General features: G+C 45.8%; 1 pseudogene; it reads left to right on the forward strand.

Moving 5' to 3' along the window:
* The first annotated feature begins 2,651 nt into the window (after window positions 1–2,651).
* On the forward strand, window positions 2,652–6,765 carry LOC117855797 (aspartic proteinase nepenthesin-1-like; annotated as a pseudogene).
* Window positions 6,766–14,143: the final 7,378 nt, after the last annotated feature.

Raw genomic sequence — 14,143 nt, forward strand, 5'->3', positions numbered from 1 at the left:
TTTTAGTACCGGGTCATAACACCATTTGGTACTAAAGGGACACTTTGAGTACCGGGTGGTATTATGACCCGGTATGAAAGGCCCTCCACGGATTACTTCAAAAGGATAGAATATCTACCTCCATCACATGTGCTGCGTAGGTGGGATGGCAAGGAAGCCTCTCACGAGCCTTAAGGTCATGGGTTCGAATCCCACAAACTGCGCACGATGCGAGACTTTGTTTTTTAACGCAAAACAAGTGTTACCAACCGATCCCTTTAGTATTGACGCGGTACCAAAGGCCACCCTTAGTACCGAGACAGCAATATAAAGCGGAATCCCCAGTAGTGAGTGAAGAAGCTAGAGTGAATGTGGAAGGTTTGTTTTTATGAAGGCCGGGGTGTTTTGTTCCTTAAAAATGGTTTAAAAAGTGATTTTCACCCTTAAAATAGGAGCGGATGGACCGATTTTCAAGGGCGGTTTATAAGGAACATCGCTCCTAGAAATTAACCACCACTGAAAAACATCATGATGCATCCTCGAAAATCAGGAATAATCCTTTAACCATCTGATCCCCCTCCCTTATCCTCTCCTCCACCCACACATCCTCTCTTCTCTGTCACTTATCCTCCCATGTGCTGATCCTCCTGCATTCCTCCTCTCTTTCACCCATGTTTTCCTCCACTCCCATGTAAGAGGAAACAAGGACGAGCGATCACAGGCTGGAGGTTGGTGGGCGGGCGGGCAGCTCCGGCGTGGTGGCAGGTGCGGGCGTGCGGCGGCGCGCCTAGCTCAGGTGCTGGAGGTGTGGAAAGTATTTTTTTTCTGCACTAAAAATTCACAATTTTTTTCTGCACTAAAAATTCACATAACCTTCAAAAGTAATCTAGTTTGGTGAATTTAGTTTTAAGGTTTAAGTGATGCATATGTGTTTTCGTGCAAAATGGGTTCATCTGCATCTGTTTTATCACCACAAAAGTTTCATCAATTTTATACGTGATTTGAAGGTCGTTTTGATTAAGAGAAAAGAGGTTAGATCAAATCCACAGGTTACTGTGCGAGTTAACTGACAAACAGACAAAAGTGTCAAATAAGAAGTTTAACTTAATGTTTAATAAGGAAGTTGAAATTTTCAATGTCAAATTATAAAGCTCCATATATTTTAACGGTATCAAATAGTGAATTTTCACTTCCACAAGAAGACCGAGAAAACCTATATGGGATCAAGGCGAAGCCTTGAGAAATGGGTTCCAAACAAACCGAGGCAGGTGGAACCATTTTTTTTTCCCACTAAGGTGGAACCGGTTAAGTACTGCTAGGAGCATAGCTATGAGTCTATTAGCGAGGACCGCACACAATAGGCTTCGGCGAAAAACATCATTAAGGTGCTAGGACAGGAGGGAACCAAGAACCAATTGTAATCTCTTACCAAATTAGTGTTATAAAGACTATTGTGCTTGTGCCCCGAAATACTTTTAGCATACAGTGGTCGCGAGGATATAATAATAGCATAAATTGTAAAGTGATGTTTGGTCCCCCATGTGTAAACCAAATTTTGAGGAGTATAAAGATAGATCGGTTGATCTTAATTATTTCATTGATGATGCGTTTATATCTTGGAATATCATTGTCACTTGCTGATCAGAGTGTGCTGCAGTTGGCCGTCTGGAAGGAGAGCTGGCCCTTGCCGATGTCGAAGAGGAGGTGCATGTTCTGCTGCTGGAAGTTGCCGATAATGCTTATGTCGAACGCTTCGAAGATAGCCATGCAGGCCGTCGACTTGTCTATTGGCGCCCAGTAGTTCTCCGGAGGCAGGGCCATGTCCGCGCCGCCGCTGAAGTGGAACACGAGCGTCGGCACAAAGCTGTCCCAGGTCGCCCCGTGCCACACACAGCGCCATCCCACCACCATCTCCCCCAGGCCCCCAAATCCCAGGAGCCCCATCGCAGGTATCAGTTGGCAGTACATCATATAGTCAGGCAGCTGCCGGTCTAAACTCTAAAGGTCAACGGCCCAACTCGACTGATCGGCAGGCCTGCAGGTCATAATTTAATTGCTTAAAGCCTAATTCTTAAAGGGCCATAATTGCCCAAAACCTATTTCCTAAAGACATCCGATCGCTAGGCCTAAAGTAGCCTAAAGCTAATCACCAGGCCAGGGCGCCAGGCCTAAAGGAGATGTCAGATACTCGGATCGCCAGGCAAAACGCTACGCAGATCACATTGACGCACTCGAGTACCACCGCCGCCGCACGCGCGCACGACGCACGACGGCATGAGTACCGCAGCGCTGCAGCCGCCGAGGCACGCGTGCTATGCCCCCGCTCCCGCCGACCACCGCATGCGCGCGCGATCCCTCCGGAGTCCTGCCTCATGCGCATGTTGTTGCTTATCCTCCCGTTCGACTACACCGGACGAGATTACGCTGTCCCGTTCGACTGCGCCAGCACCCAGGTACACTGCTTGATTGTCAGTTCCCAAATTCTTCATACCATTAATTATTAATTCACTATCACAAGTTATTTAATGTTAACTGATTTATAACTATTGTGTATTTATAATAATTTCAGCACAGTGGGATATCATGTCATCTAGAGAATATGAATCAGGCTGCTCGAGAAAAGGAAAAGGAAAAGACGTGTGGATGAGTTGATAGAATCACAGAGAGAAGCTATGGATAAATTTTTCAAGAGTTATCAGAACCCTGAGAGTAATACGGGCGCTTCGACGAACCCAGATGAGTTGGCAATAATTGTTACGCATGAACCAACTAATGGGAATCACGAAGAAAATGTTAATATCAACGGTGATGATAATAATGTAAGTGACTCTGAGAACATAGTAAATGCATCAGGTGCACATGCACAATCTGCTAGTGTGATGAGGAACTAGTTTACACTTTAGATATTTATGATCCAAGAAATTGGGATAAACTTGATAATAAAGCAAGAGACATATTAGTTTAGAAAGGGCCTATAAGAGAAGAAAATATCAAATTTCCTCTAGATGCTGCCTCAAGATATTTTTCATATGCTCATTATTCTAGAAAATTAAACAATGGAGAGGTATATGATAGAAAATGGTTAGTTTATTCGAAGCATATTGATAAAGTTTTTTTTCTGCTGTAAGATCTTCAAGTCTAGCACTAGCAAGAGTCCTAGTTCCTTAACAGGTGATGGGTTAAGAAATTGGAAGCATGTCAGTGAGAAGCTTAGAGAACATGAAAATAGTGTCGAGCATATTAGTAACATGAATAGTTGGAATGAATTGAGAGCTAGACTGCGGAAAAAGGAAACAATTGATGAAGAATTGCAGCAGCAAATCACAAAAGAAAAAGAACGGTTGAGGCAAGTTTTGTTAAGAATAATAGCTATTGTGAAATTTCTTGGTAAACGAAATTTGACTTTCAGAGGAAGCAGCGAGCAGCTTTATAATGATACTAATGGTAATTTCTTAGCTTGTGTTGAGATTATTGTAGAATTTGACTTGGTAATGTAAGACCACCTTAGACGCATTCAAAACAAAGAAATTCATTATCATTATCTCAGTCATAAAATTCAGAATGAGTTGATATCTCTTTTGGCTTCTGATATCACAGGTTCTATCATAAAGGTGGTTAAAGAGGCCAAGTATTTCTCTGTTATCCTAGATTGTACCTCTGATATCAGTCATCAAGAACAAATGACTTTATTAGTTCGATGTGTTAATTTGTCTGATGGCAAGATAAAAATTGGGAAGTACTTTTTGGGATTCTTGAAGGTGGATGACACATCTGGTTTGGGGCTGTTTAATGTATTGCTTGAATCTCTGGAGTCCTTTGGCCTAAATATTAGTGACATAAGGGGTCAAGGCTATGACAATGGTTCTAATATGAAAGGAAAATACAAAGGGGGTAAAAACACGGTTGCTTGATATCAATCCAAGAGCATTGTATATGCCATGTGCGTGCCATAGTCTGAATCTTACTCTTTGTGATATGGCAAAATCTAGTGGGAAAGCTGTTTTATTTTTTGGAATTGTTCAACGTATATATGCATTATTTACTGGTTCTACAAAAAGGTGGAATGTTTTGCTTAAACATGTTCCTAGTCTAACTGTGAAATCATTGTCCAATACTCATTGGGTGAGTCGAATCAAAAGTGTTACAGCAATAAGATATCAAGCTACTAAGTTAAGATCTGCCTTGTCTGCGTTACATCATACTTCTGACATTGAACCTAAGGATAGAAGTGATGCAAAAATTTATTTGATGCACTTGGCAGCTTTGAGTTTCTACTTAGTATGGTTATCTGGCATAATATTTTATTTGCTGTAAATAAATTGAGCAAGAAGTTGCAATCACCAGCCATGTGCATTGACTCTACTTTGAAACAAATACAAGGTATAATGCAATACTTTGAGAATTACAGAAATGAGGGTTTTCTTCTAGTCTGATCATCGCCAAACGTATTGCAACAGATATGGGTGTAGAGGCATCATTTCCAGAAAAATATCGTGCTATGAGGAAGAAATAGTTTGATGAAAGTAATTGCCAAGAAGAAATTCTTGAAGCCGAGAAAGCTTTTGAAGTTGAATATTCTTTTGTTTTGGTTGATATGACGATCGCTTGTTTGAAGAATAGATTTGAAGAACTCATGGTGTTTAAACATATATTCGGATTTTTGATGAGTTCAAGCACTTTGAAGTCATTAAATGATAATGAACTTGAAGAATGTTGCACTAAATTTACAAAAACTTTTTCTTTTGATGGTTCATCTAATGTTGAGGTATATGATCTTATTTCTGAATTAAAGATTGTCTAATGTCTCCTATAGAGATTTTTGAGCATGTTAGAGATGTGGATTGTTATCCTAATGTCTCTATTGCTTACCGACTATTATTTACTGTGCCTGTGACTGTCGCATCGGCTGAAAGAAGCTTTTCAAAGTTGAAGTTATTGAGGAATTATTTGAGGTCAACAATGACTCAGGAGAGGTTAAATGGTTTGGCAACATTATGCATCGAGAAAAAATTGTTAGATGACATTGACATCAACCCTGTTATAAGTGACTTTGCATCGAGGAATGTTAGAAGAAACTTTTAAGGTAATCTGTATAAATAATTTAATATAAATATTGCTTTTAGATATATTTAAATGATTATTAGTAATATTTTATATATATTTGTTATAATTATTAGTAATATTTTATATATATTTGTTATAATGTTTATATGAAGGGGTCCGAGGAGGCTCCTCCAAATCTCATGATCGGCCCTGACAGGAATCCGCATGAAGCTCACCCACGTCGACGCCAAGGGGAGCTACACCACGGAGGAGCGCGTGCAGCGTGTCGTCGTTGTCACCCAGCAGCGCCTGGCTTCCATGCGTGCAAGCGGCGGCGGCGGCGTGAGTGCGCCCGTGCACTGGGCCACCCGGCAGTACATCGCGGAGTACCTGATCGGCGACCCGCCGCAGACACCGGCAGCGACCTCATCTGGACGCAGTCCACGGCATGCCTCCGGAAGTCATGCGAGCGGCAGGACCTGCCCTACTTCAACGCATCGGCCTCCGGCAGCTTCGCGCCCGTGCCGTGCAGGGACAGGGCTTGCGCGGCCAACAGCGTGTACTTCTGCGCCCTGGACGGCAGCTGCACGCAGGGGCGGATCCAGGGCCCGGGCTGCCCGAGCTGCAGCCCGGGGCGAGACCATGAAGTCCCTTTAACCTATGTGCTGTTTAGCCTAACAAAATGAGGCTTAGGATACAAAATTAAACTATTTTAGGTGTGATTTAACAGCTCAGCCCGGGGCGCAGCACCGTTCTGGATCCGCCCCTGGCTGCACGTTCCGGGTCTTATACGGCGCCGGCAGCGTCATCGGCTTCCTCGGCACCGACGCCTTTGCGTTCCAGTCCGGCGTGGCGACGCTAGCTTCATATGTTGTGAGCTTCACGCGGCTCACGCAAGGAGCGCTCCACGGCGCGTCGGGCCTTATCGAGCTCGGCCGCGGACGCCTGTCGCTTGTCTCCCAGACGGGCGCCACCTTCTCCTACTGCCTCACGCCCTACTTCCACAACAACGGCGCGTCGAGCCTCCTGTTCGTCGGCGCCACGGCGAGCCTGAGCGACGGCGGCGGCGGCCCCATGACGTCCATGCCGTTCGCGGAGAACCCTTACCCCTACAGCCTGTTCTACTACCTCCCTCTGGTGGGATCACCGTCGGCAAGACCAAGCTGCCCATCCAGAGCTCGGTGTTCGATCTCCGGCGCTTTGACCAGGGGTACGTTCTGGGCGGGCGGGGTCATCATCAACTCCAGCAGCCCCTTCACGTCGCTCGTCGAAGACGCGTACAAGCCGTTAACCGACGAGCTTGCCTGGCAGCTTAACAGCAGCCTCGTGCCACCTCCGGGGGGAGAATTTCCTGTGGCGCTAGCGGTGCCGCAGCCGCCGCTGGATGTTAGGACAGCGCTGAGGCACAGGAGCCCGAGTAATACCAATGTCGTTGGCGCCATTTTCGATTTCAACTTTGTTCTTGCCGAGACTTATTGTAGTTGTAGCCGTTTAATACCAATGTGCATGTATGTGCATGAGTACATGTGTATACAGGAAGACAATTCTGATCTCCAGCTTGTGGGTGAGCAATCACTGGTAGAGAATTGGCCTTTAGTCCCGGTTGGTAGGGTGCATATCTCTCCGATATCCATCCGGGATAAACCAACCGGGACAAAGGGGGGGGGTCTTTACTCCCGGGTCTTTTAACCGGGAGTAAAGGTCCCCCTTTAGTCCCGGTTGGATTTCCCAACCGGGACTAAAGGGGTCCCCTTTAGTCCCGGCTCGATTCCAACCGGGACTAAATGGCGCTTGCATGGCACTGCCGTGACGCCTGAATTTTTTATGCATGCATCACGTATACGTAGTACCGTGGCCCTTTTAATTTGTTAACCTTGTAGTTGAGATTTTTTTAGAACGAAATCAACTAGTATTTAAACGAATGGGATTTGTAATTATACAATTATATATATATACACAATCCTTATACACAATTCATATACACAATTCAACTAGCTTAGTACAAATCGATCATAATTAGCGCGTATTATATATACAAATAAATCAAAGTATCTTCCTACGATCTTCCCGTCGTGGTGTTGCTGATCGAAGTGTCTAATTGTCGTCCATCGTAATAAAATTCTCCTTTTGGATTTACCACCTCGTCCATTATGAATCCAATGAGACCTTCACATATTGCCGCTACTCTTTCTTCCTTCAAGAGTCCTTGTTGAATATTTAACATCTATAATTTGGAAATTTGTGAATGTTACATGAACAAATACATATAAGGAGCTAGAAAATAATTAACTAGTAATATATTTATTTTACGTACTTTAAAGTTGTGCGGCGTCATCTTCAGTCCCTTGGGTCCCAAAAAACTGTGCATGTGCTCACAGATGTAGTAGCCACATAGATTATTCCCGGGTTCCTGTCTTAAGCACTTCAGTGCGGAAAAAAATAAGTTATGAAATATTCGTGTTATACAATGTAATAAATGTGCAGACTGCATACGTACCAGGAAGTCTGTGTTCCATGTAAGATTTTCTTTGAATGGACCTTTGTGTGTCCTTATGAATTGTTTCCATGCGCTGCGGATTAGAATAATGAATGACATAGTGTAACAGGGATAAAATTTAGGAAATAAATTTTTGCATAGAGATAAAGGTCCAGAATTATTACAAGCCTAGCATGTCTTGCAATTCTTGGTAGTCCACCGGATCTTTCCTTAACGAATCAAAGACAGTGACATGGTTTCTTTCAGGCTCAATTATAATAAGGATCTAGTGGAAGCTGCGTGCGTAAAATGTTCATGCATATTAGAGCTAACTAACATGTAGAGATAAGGAAAAAGACATCGAAAGTAGACGGTATACACACACTTACTTGAAGTTGTATGGAAGTAGTATGAAATCCTTGAATGTTTGTTTGTGTAGGAAATTGTATATTTCCGCAAAGGTTTTTTCCGGCGCTAATTGTATCTGTTGTTGGTTAACTACAGATGGATCCATGAAGCCTATATGTAGGTACGCATCTCGGCGGCATGTCTGAATTAGCATCCTACATGAAATGGAAGATGAAGTTAGTACGGTGACGCACGCCAAAATTTACATGTAGAGATAAACGGACACTTACAGAATCCAAGCGCTGATCAGAGAGACGTCCAGGGCATCATGATGGTACACTTCGTATATATCCTTGAAGTCTAGCCACAGCACTTTCTCCCCTTCACCATGAAAATCTATCGGTTTTACCTTCATGCCGATCATCTCCCTCGAGTCGGCGGATGCCATCATGTACCATTGATGGAATTCGTACATCTTTGTTGATAGCTTCCGTACCGATGAAGGCTTTACTAGAGGTTTGCCTAGCTCATAAGGCCACTTCAGCTCAGGGGGCGGTGCAGTTGGCGTCTCAACTTGCCCTATGCATTCATCAAGTCCCAGACCTGTTTCTTCCATGAACTTCAATACATTTGCTTGTTGATCCAAGGGCATTGCTTTTACCCGTTGAGCATATTTTTTTGATAAATGGCTGAGGTCGGGGACTGGACCGCTGGAGGATGATTTTCCTTTCCTTTTATCCTTTTCATCAGCCTTTACTAGAGCCCATTCATAGTTTGATAAGAGTGGTATCATTTTCTTGGCTCCTTCTTCCATCCTGATAAAAAAGTTTAAATCTCGCCGACTTACTGGCGGTGGCTCCATCTCCCTTGCCTTTTTTAATTCGGCTTGTTTCTTGAACCACTCACTGGCCTCTATTTGGATTTCTGCCCACTGTTCTTCATGAGACATTGCCTCCCAGCGTTCCTTACGAGTCACTTCAGGGTCCTTTGTTTTCTTCTTTCTCTGTCTTTGCTTGGGAGGCGGTGCTCGTGACTTCTTTAGTGGTGCTGCAGGTTCCTTCAAGGGGGCCGCTCTTGGTGCCGGCGACGGTGATCGGGGAGGGGTGTTGTTATTGTCGTCGTCGCTCTTAGCACCAGGATGTGGTGGAGATGGAGACCTTGATATAGATGGAAGGGACGGTCCTGGAGCAGGAGATGTCGGTCTCGAGGTATGAGGAGAAGGTCGCTGCTGGGGATCTACGGGAAGCGGTCTTGAGGTCTGAGGAGATGGCTCCGTGCTGGGAATAATGATGTAGCATTTCTTCCATAGAATGATCCCATGAAGCGCATCTGCCAATGTCTTTTCCCTGTCGCCTCCCGGGAAGTCAAGCTCTAGACCTTCATACTGGGGATCAACTATTTGCTCGACGCAGACGCTGGCGTAGCCTATTGGAATGTCCATGCCATGACTGCTCTGCCCTGCCAGGGTTGCTAACGCACTACCGTACGCTACCTGTACATATAGCAGAAGTAAACAAGTTGAACTCCGATCTCGAGGCCTGGATCAATTGACAAGATTGCATAAATATTATGTATAAGTATATCTTAATAGTGAGGTTGCCGACCGGTGCATGCAACTCACATGAGGTCCGTTGCGTGATGGCATCCACGGGGAACCGTTGCTCCTCCACGGGTAACCTGGGCGTCTGCGCATCGGGGACCCCTGTAGAAGCACAACTGCTCCCGAGGCGTTGAGAAGGGCTGGCGGTGTTAGGATTCGGCAGTGCTCCAGATTGGGCCAACTCCGCAACTGCGTCGGCCACCCGCCGATTGATTTCATCCATCATTCTTTGTTCTAGCATCTGCCGCCAGCTCTCCTCGATCTGTTCCTTTCTTCGCTTCCGGCTTCTGTAAGAGGCGCTGTCGCCTCGGAAAGCGAACTTCCACAGAACCACCCTGAACCCTCGGCAACATCCTGGGTGCTCTGGATTACCGAGGGCCAATGTGAGCTCATCATTTTCTCGGTCCACCTTCAACCTCCCAGCCTTGGAATCTTCAATGTTCTTCATGAGATGTTCGGCCTTCTCACGTATTGTGTCATTGAAAATCAACGTCTCATCCTCTTGGCTTAGGGAGCCTCCATGAGCGTAGTACCAATTTTTTGATCATTCGGGCCATTCAATAGTTGCAGGTACGATTCCCCGTTCGATCAGATCTTGTTCCATCTTCCTCCACTTGGGAATTGCTGAGCCATACCCACCTCGCCCCAAATGATGGTGGTAGCCCTTCTGACTAGCATTTGCTATGTTGGTCGTGATCTTTTTCACACCTTCTTCACTCCTCTTGTATTCAACAAATGCATTCCAGTGGTCCCTCAACATTGGCCACGCGTTGAAGTCTGGAGTTTTGCCCTTCTTGATGTAGTGGGTATCCTGCATCTTCTTGAATGTCTGGAATTGAGTAGCCATTTTCTTAAGCGTCCACGCTTTGACATCCTTCTCACTATATCCTTCGGGGAATGTGAAATGTCTCTTCACGTCTTCCCACAGCATATTCTTTTCTGTCTCTGGAAGGGCGTACGGATTAGTGCTTCTGCCCTTCCATTCTCTGATGCTGATAGGCACGTTGTCCCGGACGATTGCCCCGATTTGACTCACGTACTTTGCTACTTTCTCGGGAGCAACCGGCCTGCCCTCTTCTGTAACTTCGGTGATGACAAGCCTCCCTTCCATCACCTTTGTACGACCTTGGGTCTTCTACCCTTGTGTCGATCCGGAGGGCTAACAGTTCAAGATTCGTTAATTAGTACGTAGTAGTAACGGTGGCGTGAAACAATACAAGAATGGTTGTATATACCTCGCCGGAACCTTCCGCCACGGCAAGTTGTTGCTGCGGCTGTTGCTCTTCATTCCCATCGGCGGACATGTTGAGGAACATGTCCGCCTGGGTGCCCTCTTCATCCGTGTATGATAGTGGAACGTTGTCGCCACTACCATCACCAGCGATTATCTGCTCCATGATATACCTTGCGGTCTCATCATCTGCCATTTCAACTATTGATGGAAACATACATGGAATCATACATGACAGTCATAGAAATCGTCTTACTACAAATTTGTACAAAGTCCTACAAAGTCCGGAATCATACATGTATATAATGAAATCATAAAATAACATGAATCGTACAAAGTCCGGAATATTTATACAAATTTCTATGAATTTTGACGAATTTCTACAAATTTCTACAAATTTCTATAAATTTCTACAAATTTCTACGAATTTCTACAAATTTCTACGAATTTCTATGAATTTCTACAAATTTCTACAAATTTCTACAAATTTCTATGAATTTCTACAAATTTCTACGAATTTATATGAATTTGTACGAATTTGTACGAATTTCTACGAATTTGTATGAATTTCTACAAATTCCTACGAATTTTGACGAATTTCTACGAATTTTGACGAATTTCTACGAATTTGTAACAATATCCACGTGCTGTGCCTAGGTTGTGACGGCGACGATCAAGGCGGCGGAGGCGGGACGGCGGCGGTCAGGGCGGCGGTACGGCGGAGGCGGGGACGGTTCACCGGAACCACGGGCGGTGACGGGACGGCGGAGGCGGTGACGGTACGGCGGAGGTGGGGACGGTTCACCGGAACTAGGTTGTGACGGGCGGCGGGACGGCGGCGATCACGGCGGCAGGACGGCGGATTCCACGACGGTGGATCCTACGAATTTCTAACTTCATTTTCTCTGTATCAACTCTAACTTAACAAACTAACTAGAAATCTAACTTAACAAACTAACTAGAAATCTAAAAATCTAACTTAACAAAATTAGAAATCTAAAAATCTAACTTAACAAAATTAGAAATCTATCTAAAAATAAAACTTAATTTTCTAACTAAAAAAGAAAACCCTCCCTGCGGCGCTGCCGGCCAGCGCGGCAGCAAACCTCTCGCGCGCGGGGCGGCGGCCTGGGCGGCGGGACGGCGGCGGCCGGGTCGGCGGGACGGCGGCGGCCGGGCGGCGGGACGGCGGCGGCCGGGGCGGTGAGGACGGCAGCTGCCGAGGCGACGAGGACGACGGCGGCCGAGGCGACGACGACGGCGGCGGCGTAGGCGGGACGGCGACGAGACGGCGACGAGGGGCGACGAGGATGGAGCCGGCGACGAGGATGTGGAGCCGGTGGCCGGAGGCGACGAGGGGGCCGGGGGCCGGGCGCGTCGACGGATGAGAAGGGGATCGAGGCGGGCCGGCCGGGGGACGACGACGTCGCAATGGGGGACCTCGACATCACCAGGATCATCTCGCCTGATCTTATACCGCAAGGCTTCGTAGACGGGACAAGCATCCAATTTCTCGTATTCATCACCACAATAGAGGATACAGTCATTAGGGCATGCGTGTATCTTCTGAACATCCAATCCGAGAGGGCAAATAATCTGTTTAGCTTCATATGTTGTGGACGGTAATTCATTATTCTCGGGGAGAATCTTCTTAACAATGTTCAACATCCCCTGAAATGCCTTATCGGACACACCATTTTTTGCCTTCCATTGCACAAATTCTAGTGTCGTACCTAGTTTTTTATAGCCCTGCTGGCAACCTGGGTACAACAATTTCTGGTGATCATCTATCATGCGCTGCAACTTTGCTGCTTCCTTCTCAGTTTCGCAATCTCTGTATGCATCTCGTATCACCTGACCAAGGTCATCAGTAGGGTCATTTTCTGCAAACTCATCTTCATCAGCCTCGCCCATTGTAGTACCTGCAAAAGCTTGGCCTGCAACCCAGTCCGGAATGGTGTCATCTTCCTCCTCCTCCTCGCCATCTTCCATTACAACCCCTAGTTCACCGTGCTTGGTCCAAACCAAATAGTTAGGCATGAAACCGTATTTAAACAAGTGGCTGTGAATAGTCCCCCAGGAATCCTTTGAATACTCCTTCCTGTTATTGCATTGGAAGCATGGACAACATACGAACCCATTCTCTGGCTTGTTCGCTTTTGCCACTTCGAGAAAATAATGCAAGCCATCAATAAACGCCTTGCTCCGCCTGTCTGCATTATACATCCATTGCCGGTCCATCTGCATCGTATTACGCATGAAAATGGATTACACTTGACAATGGATTACGCATGAAAATCGATTAAAGATCCAAACAACATGGTACAATACAACAACATGAAGATCCAAATACACATATTTAAATTAAAGTCCCAAACAACATGACACAATACAACAAGCCATCCACTGGTTATTATCAAGGACTTTAAGCATCCTTGGACGGTGAAGACGAAGGTTCCGCTGACCCAACCTCATCCTTAGGTTTATTTGTGCCGCCTGAAACGGTAGTACTAAGTGGATGTGAAACACCCGGGACTGAGGGTGGAGCATAACGACCACCAAAAGGAGGTTCCTGACCCGCGGCAATAGCTTCTTCACGACGTTGCTGCAAATAACAAAGCATTGCTTTTTCCAGCGCGCTCTTTTTCTTCGGATTATGCTGAGGGCCAACTATGATTGGAACCTTGCCATAATAGGAACCACGATCGCCCCCACCATCGCCACTTCCTCCAGTAGCAGAAGCCATCTATGTACAAAAATTATTATCTTAACACTGCATAAGTTGTTCAACTTGAAGACCGTGATCATCTCGCGAGGATGTCCTCAACTGGGCGGCACCGGTATTCGTCATGAAAGAGGTTAGATGCTACGGAAAAGGGGACACGGTCACGATGTCCGTATCCACTCTTTCTCGTAGAATCGAACCTCCTTCTTGACATACGTTGCTGCTCGGCGGAAAACATCCTCGGAGAGATGAACACGGTATGCAAGTTCAACAAGTAGCAGAAGTCATCTATGTACAAAAATTGTTTCCTTACCACTACAGAAGTTGTTGAACTTGAAGACGTGTTCATTTCGCGAGGATGTCCTCAGCTGGGCGGCACTGCACTTCGTCATGAAAGAGGTTAGATGCTACGGAAAAGGGGACACGGTCACGATGTCCGTATCCACTCTTTCTCGTAGAATCGAACCTCCTTCTTGACATACGTTGCTACTCGGCGGAGAACATCGTAGCAGAAATGAACACGGTATGCAAGTTCAACAAGTAGCAGAAGTCATCTATGTACAAAAATTCTTTCCTTACCACTACAGAAGTTGTTGAACTTGAAGACCGTGTTCATTTCGCGAGGATGTCCTCAGCTGGGCGGCACCGCACTTCGTCATGAAAGAGGTTAGATGCTACGGAAAAGGGGACGCGGTCACGATGTCCGTATCCACTCTTTCTCGTAGAATCGAACCTCCTTCT

This window comes from Setaria viridis, chromosome 1 (genome assembly GCF_005286985.2).
Source record: "Setaria viridis chromosome 1, Setaria_viridis_v4.0, whole genome shotgun sequence".
Lineage (NCBI taxonomy): Eukaryota > Viridiplantae > Streptophyta > Magnoliopsida > Poales > Poaceae > Setaria > Setaria viridis.